At 33.8% G+C, this 13,212-nt stretch overlaps 1 non-coding gene across 1 annotated transcript; it reads right to left on the reverse strand.

Annotated features, from left to right (window-relative positions):
• Nucleotides 1–3,661: 3,661 nt before the first annotated feature.
• Nucleotides 3,662–3,733, reverse strand: Trnap-agg. The gene has a single exon. It is a non-coding gene; the product is annotated as a tRNA-Pro (tRNA).
• Nucleotides 3,734–13,212: the final 9,479 nt, after the last annotated feature.

Consider the following 13,212-nt stretch of genomic DNA (forward strand, 5'->3'; position numbering starts at 1 on the left):
TAAAGATCGAAACGTTGGCACGATAAAGAAAATGTTTTCCTGAAACCTACCTCACACCAGACCGTATCTCACGATCTCCGAATAATCATCGACTAACGGTCTTCAATTGTCAATTCCATTCAGTCATATATGGATTAATATAATTCTTAATAATTGGTCAAAAAAATTTTACATTCCTAAATAATAACAACAAATACTTAGTTCAAAGATTTGAAATTAAAAATTTAAAAAAAGTGTTAAGTTTTCCTGATAATCTTATTTGAGCTACTGTTATGCGTTTCTTGGTGTGAACTTATAATACTAAGTAGAGCTCACCTTGATCAAATGAATAACATTTTAGTAAAAAAAACGTGATGATACTGGAATTCATCGCTATATTTACATCTTTACTAATTGAACTCAAATTTCTCCAGTAGAAAGTTGTAATTCTGCTAAATAGTTGGCGGGTTTTAGCAGACCGAATCTCTTCTGTCCCATGATTTTTAGATATTTAGATAGAAGGTTCAGTTGAATGGTTGATTAAATTTTTTGCATAGTTCTATCTGGCATGGATCATATATTTTAGGTAATCGGTGATGAGACATTTCCAACATAAATCCTAGTTTTTGTACTGAAGATGTACAGTTGACATTCAAGTCGCACATAATGATTGGGAGTATTGGGTGAGGGTGCAAAAGCTCTTTAACAAATGTTAACTGGTCTTTTTACAATTAAACCAGTGTAATTTGTGCCTTAAATTTTACACCATTCCTCTCTGATATCGATTCAAATAATTTAGTATTTCTTAATCAAGTTTTCATTACAGTTGGATTTAGCAATGCTCATTTAAAGAGGAATTGTTTGCAGGTTCCAGCGAATAGAGCTGAGGGAGAAAATGACACTCCCAAAGATGTAATTATATTTGTGACCTTCCGCCTTTATGTTCGTGGGCACGGCAATTTTACCAAAATTGACCGTCAAGGCAATTTGTGCCCCATATTGCTCTAATACTTTTAATTTGTGTTGTGCATTTCTCCAGTTTTTAGAAATGGCTTCGAACATCTGTCTGTATAACTCCATGACGGTCAGGAAAGACCTATCTTTCTTTTGTAGTGAACGATGCTGATTTATAAACCTTGGTTTTTTACGAGCAACACCATAGGTCATATTAGCCTTCGTGGAGTGGGTATTTTTGAGGAAAAAAAGCCCATTTGTAAGTATCCGACACCTTACACTGATGACCATCGTGTCAACGTCTAATCCGCTGAGGCCACCGACGCCCCTTAAACTTTTATGGAAATGCTTAAAATGAAGCTTTTTGACGTTTTATAATCATTCTGAACATATGAGTACCAGAAATGTGTACCGGAAGGTCTATATTATCTCGCCTTACCTCCCTAGATATTGGTCTCACAGATCTAAGTGCCATGTCATTTTTTAGCTCATTGGTCAGCTAGCTGATAAGACCTTGTGTCGCGCGGCGCGCTCTGGCAAAGTCTCATCTAATGAGTTGATCAAGGAAAAGATCCATTCCTTGTATTTTGTTATCAAATTTTAATCGTCTCTGCTTTCAGTGCTCATATTGGTGTCTCAAGAGGGAGATAGTGAAAGCGATAAAAAATATTCCGACTCATGGAAGTTATCGAAACTTAGTTGAAATCGCGAACCTTTGCGAAGTTGAACTTAGTTGAAAAAGCTCAGCGGTTTCAAACTATGTAAAGTAAATACCGCGCTTGAATATCTTTGAGATCGTACTTCTACCTTGTCTAAACCGCCGCTGCCCGGAGGTTCTGCAACCTGTAACCTACGATACTTCCTGGGATGCTGAGAAATTATCGTCGATGAAATTAATCTCTGCGGCAATTCCGTCTTAAGAAAACTAAGTCTGAGTTCATTCAGCGAACTTGAAAATATTACCGAGCTCTTGACCGGTCTAAGAGACTTTAGTGGTTTTGTGGCGATTTCGGTAAGGATAATAAAAACTAGTTCGTTTACGGCATGAAGAATGTTCATAAACTCATAAAATAACTCATAATTACATGCTCATAAAAACTTTTTAGTCTAGTTTCAAATGTTTACCTTTTTCGAAGAAAAACTAAACAAGTTATCTCAGGCCCAGTTCAGCTTCAAAATTTCAAATGCGACCCTGTACATCCTGACACATATTTTCTACATATTTAAAGGATCTTTTACACTGAAAACAATGGTGCAATCGGATTTTAAAATGATAAGAAAATGACAAATTCATGGCAAAAAGAAACCGGCAGTGTAATTTCGACGAGGAGCTGAATATTTTACCGCATGTTCTCGAAAAACCGAAATCCTATCTTCGAAGTGCTGGAAGGGGTTTTCATAAAATAAAATCGGAGATGAACTACGGACTTACAATTTTAAGCCGTATCGCTCTCACCTTTTCCAGGGACTTCGAGACTATGATTACGACAAGCGTCTAACGTTCCTTGCATAAATGTCGATTTGGGAGATTGATGAAAATGTTCTTCCATTCATCCTATGGAATGATCACGTCTACTACGCGTACTAAACAGTTGGAATTTTCGAACGTGGTCAGAAGAAAATCCGCGAATTTCGTACACTTGTCAGGTGGTTCACAGTATCAACTGGTGTGGACTTCTCGGGAATAAATTAATTTGGTCTTATTCCTTCGAAAAGAATTTAAATGATGCTAAGTTACTCAATTTTTTAAGGAAGGTTTTACCAACACTCAGATGATGTTTCTCTGCAACGACAAAGAATGATTCTACAGCTTGATGGATGCCCGCACACAATTCTTTGCAGGTGAGGCATTAATTGAATCCTCCCTTCCAGGAATAGGTGGATAACACCTCCTCGTTAACCAATTTAACTCCACTTGACTATTTTCTGTGGAGACATTTAAAGAACAGTATCTTCGGCAATGATTACCCCGCAGCCTCCGTTGAAGATCTGCTGCAAAGGATATAAAATGGATGTCAATCCATCTCCCCTGATCCTGCAACTCTGAGAACAGGTGAATAGTGGTTAAAAAGAGCAAATCTTTGAATCTTCAAGCAGGGCCGGCAGTTGGAACATGAAATGTGATTAATAAATAGCATACCAAATATACTTGTTTTATATATATACCAAATATACCATACTTGTTTTCGGCGTAAAAAATCCTTTAAAGTGATGTGTAGGATCATTTTTTAAAATGAACCGGGCCTGAGGTACCCTGTATATTTTTTCTCAAAAATAGGTAAAAATTTGAAACTAGACTAATAAATATTAAGCACTTAATTTTTTTAATTATTTTTGTTTTTTATAGCATCAGTGGTTCATTCCAAAGACTAGGTTGTATGATGATGACGGGAGCTTTTCCCACTACACCAACCCTAGCTTTGGAAGTGATAACAAACACCACACCTCTACACATTGAGGTCAAGGTTAAAGCACTAACCAGCTGCTATAGATTAATTAGTGAAGGCAGCTGGAACCATAAGGGAAATAATATAGGACACTCGAAAATTTTACANTCGGGTCCTGGTCGCCCGCCCTGTGTAATATATATAATATATATCAGTGGTTCAAGAGAAATTCAGCCGGGACATCTAAAAAGGACACCCTGTAGATGGTCAAAAAGTCAGAAGACTCACTCATGTAAAAACCAAAATTTCACCTTTGCCCTCGCAGGAAGCAAAACATTGCTGGGTCCGTCCGGGATTTGAACCCGGGACCTCTCGCACCCTAAGCGAGAATCATACCCCTAGACCAACGAACCAGTTGTCTGGAAGCGAAAGGAATCAAATCCCAATCTTACAAAAAAGTTTTTCATTTATCCCGCTATGATCGGATTTTACAATATGCGTTATACTACTCGAAATGTGATGTTATCTTTCAGTGTCTGGTTTATGTTACAATAACATTTCTTAAGCAGTCATTGTTTTGTTTTCTTTCCAATCCAATGTTGTTGTTTTTTTGTTTTATTTAACTTCTAAAAAGGACAGATGTATCGCTTTTCATATTACAGTTAAATTTTAAACAAAATTGTCGTAAATTATTAGTCGAAATAAGTGTCACGTTATCATTCAGTGTTTTATGTTAAAATAAAATATATTACGCAGTCATTGTCTAGTTTTCATTTCAATCCAATTCGCTAAAAGCTCCCGATTTTTGACCCTGCAATAAGGGTTATTCGTGATCTCCATATTAATTACTGTAAAATCAAAAGTCTGGCCATTAGATCCACTCTGCATAAAACCCAAGTAAACGTTCATCCATTAATTGAAATTGAGTTATTTTCAGAACACTGTCAACAATAATTCTACGAGCTTTTGCTTTTCGCGTTCGCTTTTCTTGAAACCTATTGGGCTAATTTATGATAATGTATCTTTTTACACTCCTGCCTAAAACTTTTTATTTTTTGATATACAAAATTTTAGATTTCGGATCAAAACTGTCCGAGTGCAACACAGTAAATTGAGCGGTTTAATCGAACGAATAGGCGGTTTTTCTTTGAAAACTAAACCCGGAAATTGCTGTTGTAATGAACCCATTTCTTTACCCATATTAAACAATTTCGACCCAAACCGAATGCACAGCATTGTCTAATTTGGATGAAATACGCCCTTGGTAGTGGATAATGGCCGTTCATTCCAACTTCCCTTTGATTGCGGTAGAAATGTATTGTTATACAGAATCCCCTTATCAGCCGGCATCATTAATCTTCTAAGAAATGAAACCCAATCCTAGCGCTCTGATGATTATTTTCTGATCAAATCAATATAAAGAATATTGTTTCACTGTTATAATTGTAAGTTCGTTATATTGACGAAAAGCGAATAAAAAATATTTTCTCTTTTAAAATATTTCTCACAGAGGGTGAAAATACAGTATCGTTTAGTTGTACATCATCTCCAATATCTCTTGAATGTTCGTCTTTGTTTATTTTCGATTAAAGTTTTCAAATTGATGTTTGGCTGCTTTGTGTACTTTCAGTTTAATACTTTTACTAATATACAGTTTAATTCTAGCAATATGACTAGCCGCCATTTTTGTCCATTATATTAAAACTGTAGACAACATTTTACATCAATTTGAAACATTAGAAAGATTAAACATTATATTTATCAAAAGGATCATTTACCATTGAATATTTCATACTTTTAAACAAACAAGGATATTTTTTTTTTAATAATTTTTTCCCTCAAAATTAACACTTTTTTACACTACATTAACCCATTATAATTCTGAGTTAACCTTTTTACCTTCAAATTGTCGCATCAAATTAACATTTTTTGATTTCAAGTTAATTGTTGTTAACTTTAAATTGACCCTTTGTATTTTCAAATTAGCCCTTTTTAAATTGAAGTCTCTTTCTTTATAACATCAAAAAATCCAAAAGATAACATAAAATGTAAGAACGCAAAGTAAGATTCCTGCATTAAAAAAAATTAAATATAAAATAATTGGGATCTCAGAAGCCTATATGAAATTAATAATAATTAAAATTTAAGAGAGTATAAAAAGACAAAGTCTCTTCCCAAAGATCGTAACAATACTTGCATACATATTTATTTATTTATTCATTTATTCATTTATTTAACAGGCTGTGATAACATAGAATCACCAATGTACTAGAAATTAAGATCTTGTTTTAAAAATTGTGGAAAATGATTGTTATCAGTAGGTGATAGTGTGGGGAACTTCTCACCTGATAACGTGATAAACACAATTTTTCTATGTACCTAAAGAATATTAATTGTTAAATAATTGTTACTGTTTTAAAAAAATGCATATATATGTAAGAGGCTATTAAGAAGAGGTTTTTATTTATTTATTATATATGTATATAGTTTGTATATATACATATAGTGAAATGTGTAATGTGTATAAGTTATGACTTTGTATCTGTAAGTACAATTATTGCAATTTACAGTAATTTATAACTATTTAAATGATTATGTCCCTATGTCTCTTTAGATCCCCTGAAGAAGGCAATAAAACTTGTCGAAAGTTTGGCGTTGATATAAAAACATTGTATGTTTGAAGACCACAACCCGAATCCCAATCAACATCGTTTTAAAGGCTGTTTGATCGCATAACAATAATTAAAATTTAAAATTAAATATAAAAACAATTAATTGTTTTTTTTTAGTTTGGGATGTTTTTAAAGGATGAAATATTTGGGGTCTAATAACTATAATTTAAAATGTTTAAATATTAAGTTTAAATGAGGTGATCTTTTGAATATTTTTTTCCGCCTCCCAAATCGACACTTGTGCAAGTCCGAGACGGCTTAAAATTGTGTCTGAAGTTTTCTAATTTTATTTTTTTAAACCCCTTCCAACATTTCGAAGAGAGGAATTCTGATTTTCACGTAATACAGTAAAATATCCAGCTCCTCGTCGAGATTATGTTGCCGTTTTCTTTTTGCGATAAGTTTGTCATTTTCCGACCATTTTAAAATCCGATTGCACCATTGTTTTCAAATTAAAAGTATCCTTGAAGTTTGAACTGGGCCTGAGATAGTAATATGTATAATTATTCAGAAATCATGAGATGCGGTCTGGTGTGATGTAGATTTCTGAAAAACATTTTCTTTATAGTGCCAACGTTTCGATCTTTATTGAGATCATCTTCAGGGCCTGGTATTTACAAACATTGATTACAATTAACAAATACATTTAGGATGTGGAAAAAAGTGAATTTATAGAATGCAAAAAAAATGTTTGTATTTGTTAAATTTAAACAATGTTTGTAAATCCCAAGCTCTGAAGATGATCTCAATAATGATCGAAACGTTGGCACGATAAAGAAAATGTTTTTCTGAAACCTACATCACACGAGACCCCATCTCACGATTTCCGAATAATCTTCGACTTACGGTCACTAATCACCAAACATTTATAAATAAATTAGTAAGTAAACTTTATATTTTATGAGCGACGTTGACCAGTGACATAATTATGGAGATATTGTTTAATTTTTCTCGTTTTCCAAATTTCTCAGTATATTTGCTCTTTTGCACGGACCCTGATTCATTTAACTATCAATGCCATTTGACTAGAAATGGAAAATGTTCAAATATTGAGCCAGGAAAACAGGATCTGTAACCTTTACAGGTTGATCCAACAGACATCGACCTTTTCCTCCGTACATCGAGAAATCTGGAAGGTTGAATGCGAAAAGTGAATTTATACAATGCAAAATATATTTTTTATATTCAATCAAATTCACTTTTCCACATCCTAAATGTAATTGTTATATGTAAACAATGTTTGTAAATCCCAGGTCCTGAAGATGATCTCAATAAAGATTGAAACGTTGGCACGATAAAAAAAAATGTTTTTCTGAAACCTACATCACACCAGACCGCATCTCACGATTTCTGAATAATTATCGATTAACGGTCACTAATCACTACATAAAAATATGTATAATGTTTCTATAAAAAAATTGCCGCTTTCCCAATCACCCTTTCTTTATTAACCTTTCTATTTAAATTGCTCATAGCAAACGCGAAAATCCAATCATATCTCCTTGAGCACCCAATTTGCTCTTAATTATAGAAATATGTGATGTAAACAAGCTGAGGCATAATATATGTAGAGGTTCGTCTTTTTCAGTACTAAATTTATGATTTAATAAGTGAATTTTAACACTTATTGTCTAATGTATGGTGATATATGTATATTACGATGGTAATTTGGGTTTAACTTAAAATTACGAACCGATTTTAATATGTTTCTTCAAATCCTCACATACTCTCTAAGATCAATAATTGAACAAACAAAAAGTTACAAAAGTACGTTTATTTTGAATATAACGAGGTAAATAGACGAAAAAACTTGTATTTGCATAAAATCCTGCTCTCGAAGACGACGAACCCCTGCCACCCGCGGGTTTCCGGTGATTTATTTATGCCGAGGAAAAATTCTGCTTTCATCGGGGGGGGGGGGAGAAATCCCTTGTATTTTAACTGGCCTTCTCTGGAAGAACACCGGCTCTGGAGAATTAGCATTTCCATTATTCGCCGTTCTCTTTAAATATTCTACACCTCGCCCACATCGGGAAACAGTGTCTCTTGAGTGGTTGTATCCTCCCGTGCTTTATGTCTACGTGATAGAGCATAATAATACTTGATATTCAAAAGGGGCGATTCGGTTCCGTGTTATTACCGCACCTACCCTTCCACAACGGAATCAATCGGTATCGTACTCAAATAATACTGGCTAGTTTTTAATATTTAAGTGCCAACGTTCATAAAATTGCTAGAATATTTAAATAAGCAAACAGCAATTCCTTTAGACTGGTTGTTCGTTATGATTTTTAACCTTATTGTATTCTGTATGTAGGGAAAGAAAAAAGTACCACAAATCTTAAACTTACTTTGATCTTATTCAACAAATCTAAGGTGATAAGGTGCTAAATAATTATGTAAATGAAGTCTTTTCGGAGGATCTACGGAAGAGGTCAAACACAGAGAAAACTTCCTTTCGGTTTTCACCGAGCTTTCGACAGTTTTTATACTGTCATCCTCAGGGCTTAAAACTTAGTGGGGAAATAAAAGACATGGTGTTTTGGGCACAGAAGTACATTACGTTTTTTGGGGCTAAGCATCTCATAAAAGTCTAAAAAACTAGTANACAGTATAAAAACTGTCGAAAGCTCGGCGAAAACCGAAAGGAAGTTTTCTCTGTGTTTGACCTCTTCCGTAGATCCTCCGAAAAGACTTCATGTTTTGCAGCAGGTCGATAATCTAGCTCATCGTTAAATTATGGAAATATTAAAAAAACGTTAAGAACACAACAAAATTCAATACAACATGCTTAATTAGCACATGCAATAAGAATCTTATCTCACAGATTTTCGATGGGACACGTTATGGGGTGATTCGAGGTGATCCGAGCTTTGCCTACCTAGTCTGCACCGACTTCCTTAGAGCAGCCACTTCTGTTTCTTGACAAGTCCTTCGTGAAGGTACCGGGATACCCGGACGAACTCAAACGACGTCTCACCCTTCGAACCTGATCACCGATTCTCTGAGAGTTTGAATCGAAGAAGAGGGATAACATTATGCCGGCTAACTAGGCAATACGAGGTTGACACACTGGTACTTACTTTTGGGTCAAAGTACGCGTAGGTGTTCTGATTGAATTGAACGGTGCCATTCCTCGGCTCATATAAAGAACAAGTAGGGATGTCACCCGATAAAAAATAGCAGCGAGTCTTTGGGTTCCCTGTTCCGCTTGTTTTGAGGAAACATGATGGTTTTATTGTATATAGTAATTGATAGGTATTTCGTTTTGTGTTTCCTTTTGTGGACATTGAGTGTAAATTATTTATTAGAGCGAATATGCGGTGTAAGCGCCGATGGTGGAATTTCACCTATTTCTCCAGCCTACTTCATTAAATGGTAAATATGAAGGCATTTATTTTCCTTAGGAATGAATGCCAATGTGAGTGCATTTAAATTTCAAAACTGCTGAAACGATCGAGCCATTGGCAGCACACTGCAACATACTTTCACTAATTTCGTGGTCCGCTTGACCAATTAATACATTACAATTAATTAAGGTTTTTAGTTGAGATGAAAAAAAGGTAATGGCACGAGCGGGATTCGAACCCACGATCTTCGGCTAGACACGCCGCTGCTCTACCACTTAAGCTATCGTGACCTCGATCCACTCGGACAACAACTTCTATCTCAACCCCACCTTATGAGTTTTCCCTCCTTTTTGCCATTTTTCAAATGTCGTGTAATCGTCGAGAATCCAATCCGCGGCGTATCAAGCCGAAGATCGTGGGTTCGAATCCCGCTCGTGCCATTAACTTTTTCTCATCTCAACTAAAAATCTTGATTAATTGTAATTGCAATATACTTTCAGAGACGAAATGGACCTGAACGAGGTCTTAATCCGGAATGCCAAAACACCTGAGTGGGTGATTAAGTTCTATATATTGTTCGATTTGTGTACACATATGTACGTATATACATATAAAATGCATAATACATAAATCAACATCGCACTGACAGCTTGATTGTACAATTGCACAGTCGCCTACGTGTCGTTCTAGAATTTTCATTAATTAAAGTAAATAATTCATTAATTAAAGTTCATTAAGTAAATTAAATAAATTGCCTATCTAAATTTAATTTGTTTAATACTATACAAAATGTTATCTTTGTTCTATAAATAAATAAAAAAATTAATACAATCATCTCGACGTAATTGTGCTAAGTATAAAATGAGAAAATAGAAGAAGCCAAGGCGCGACTATAATAATACTTTCTAAAGAAATGCACCATGCTTAATAAACTTGATGGGTTTAAAGTTGTAGGCCAAGGAGCTTAAATTAGTACAATAAAACGTAAAAATTCCACTTCCATCTTCAAAATACATGTGTGGTGATTAGTGACCGTTAGTTGATGATTATTCAGAAATCGTGAGATGCGGTCTGGTGTGATGTAGATTTCAGAAAAACATTTTCTTTATCGTGCCAACGTTTCGATCTTTATTGAGATCATCTTCAGGGCCTGGGATTTACAAACATTGTTTAAATTGAGCAAAAACATGTAGGATGTGGAAAAAAAGTGAATTTATACAATGCAAATTATTTTATTTATATTCATTCAAAGTATTTCTGCACAATCAAAGTGTTTCACGCAGAAAACAAACACTTTGAGTGAGTAGAAACTTTGAATGAATATATAAAATAATTATTTCATTTACGGATATTTCAACCGTGATGCTAGTCCTGCAAGGAGAGAATAGCAAGCTCGTTTTCCACATCGAGACGTTCCAGCAGATCGCACCTTCCAACGACTTCATGAGGCTGAGGAAACTGGTTCTTTCACTCAAAGAACGAGGGAAAACGATCAGTGTATTGATATATATGAAAAAAATGCAAAATATTTGGACCTTCCAGAAGCGCCGACCTAAGTCGGAAAATAAAAAAAAACACCGAAACCTGAAATTACTTCTTTACCGTTGAGATTTGGACAGGGGTTTAAAGGTATATATATATATACACACACACACACACACACACACACACACACACACACACACACACACACACACACACACACACACACACACACACAGAGTGACTGGCGATAAGTGTCGGAAATTACTTATATACTCAATGATTAAAAAAACAAAAGAAAGCAGGCGCTAGTATTTTGTGGAAATTATAAATGATGGGGTGAGTGTGGAGTTCAATCCTTTTTAAAAAAGATGGTTCCTACTCACATTAAGTTGATTCGCAACAATACGGATTTCGAGCCCTTTAGCTCATCGTCCGGTTGAAGGGTTTCCACAACCAAGTCTCTCGACATGAATTGCAGAAGTGAACCCGCTGATACCCCCTCCAACGCGACGTTCCAATGGGAAGCTGGTTTTTTAATGGCGCTCAATTTGAACGTGCGAAAAGCTGGAATTATAACACAAATAACAATTGTAATAGTAAGTACTGTAAGAAATTAATTGTAAATTAGTGATTAAAGATAAAAAAATAATAAAAAAATAAAATAAAATAAAAAATAAAATAATTAGAATAATACCTTAATATTATTAAATTATTATAAAACATAATAACAATTAGAATAATTAGTTTAATTATTTGGACGTNAAAAAATAAAATAAAATAAAAAATAAAATAATTAGAATAATACCTTAATATTATTAAATTATTATGAAACATAATAACAATTAGAATAATTAGTTTAATTATTTGGACGTTTAATATTATTTATATACATATTTAAAATAGGAGGAGGATCAAAATCTGTTATATTATTAATGCATTTATCACCATGTTCAATTTTACATTTTTTAATTTCAAATTTTTCAAACCAATATAGTTCTTTGCCTTTGTTGAAACTATGTAACACTGTTGTATTTAAATTTTGTTAAGTACAACTTTTTTATTTTTGTTAAGGAAACAATGCCCTGTGGTTTTTTTTTTAAAGTAAATTGCTTACTTATTTAAACATTTATTTGGACTATCGGGAATTTACACACATCAAACCGAATGAAACGAGATCAAAAATCCAAGATAGGGGGCGTCAGTGGCCGCAAGGTTTAGTCTTTGACACGGCGCTCATCACTGAAAGGTAAAGGCCCCGGGTTCGAATGCAGCGCCCCTGCATTCGACCCCGACATACTTACAAATGGGCTTTTTTTCAAAAACACCGGCACCCTAAGGGTTTATATGACCTCTGCTGTTGCGAACCCTCGTAAAAAAAAAAAAAAAAAAAAAAAAACAAGAATTTTAATAAAAAATATTGAGATATTTTTTATATTTTGAGATAGGATAAAATGTTAGTTAAATTTTCATCTATACCTAAATGATTTTCAAGTGTTTTTTTTAAATTAAAATTCTTGGATTTCTGTTCTCGTATAATTTGGTTTACATTAAAATAATTATGTTTTAAATGTTACATGTTTTAATGTAACGATAAAAATACACACACAAATATATACAGTTTGTAATAAACAACAAAATACGAGTATCCGCTTTTTGCTATTCAGTATATGAACCGTAAAAGAAAGTGACAACTCCCATGATAAATTTATTTTGTCATTTAACCCCTAACTTAAATTATATCTATCTTCGACCATTTTAGTACTAATTTCGCCAAATTAAGGCCGTTAAGACCACCGTTTGTCTAATTAAGTTCTAGCGCAGCGGATCATTTTCGTTCCCATTGTTATTATTTGTCTTATTAATACTTCTTGTTTTAGTGTGTAAATAGTCATTTAGGTTTCCAAAATTATATATATATATAAATATATATATATATATATGCATGAAAAATGGATTTCGCCATAAAACATTGGATGGGGAGATGTATGAAATTCTATTTTTTTAGGACAAAACGTTAGCTAATATAGATAATCGCAAGACTTTTATGTTAAAATTGTCAGAATTTTAAATTCTGATGTTATATATACAGTGACTCACACATTTGTTCACATAAGTGAACAATTTCTATTATCTCTAGTTTGCAAATCCCGTATTTTTTAATCCAGTCAACGGCAATAGGATTGAGTTCGTTGAACTGTTGGCAAACAAACATTCACCCTAATAATTTTTATTTATGTTTATACCTTTGAATTGAGCCAGTTTATTTCGAGTCTTCGTGTGAACAGTTTTGTGACTCGGGTTACTTCACTGCAAATTTCGCAAAAACCATTCAATAATTCTTCTCAAATTTGTTATCAGGTATCATCAATTTAGCTATTTTTCTTA

This window comes from Cimex lectularius, unplaced genomic scaffold, assembly GCF_000648675.2.
Source record: "Cimex lectularius strain Harlan isolate CLEC.00 unplaced genomic scaffold, Clec_2.1 scaffold263, whole genome shotgun sequence".
Lineage (NCBI taxonomy): Eukaryota > Metazoa > Arthropoda > Insecta > Hemiptera > Cimicidae > Cimex > Cimex lectularius.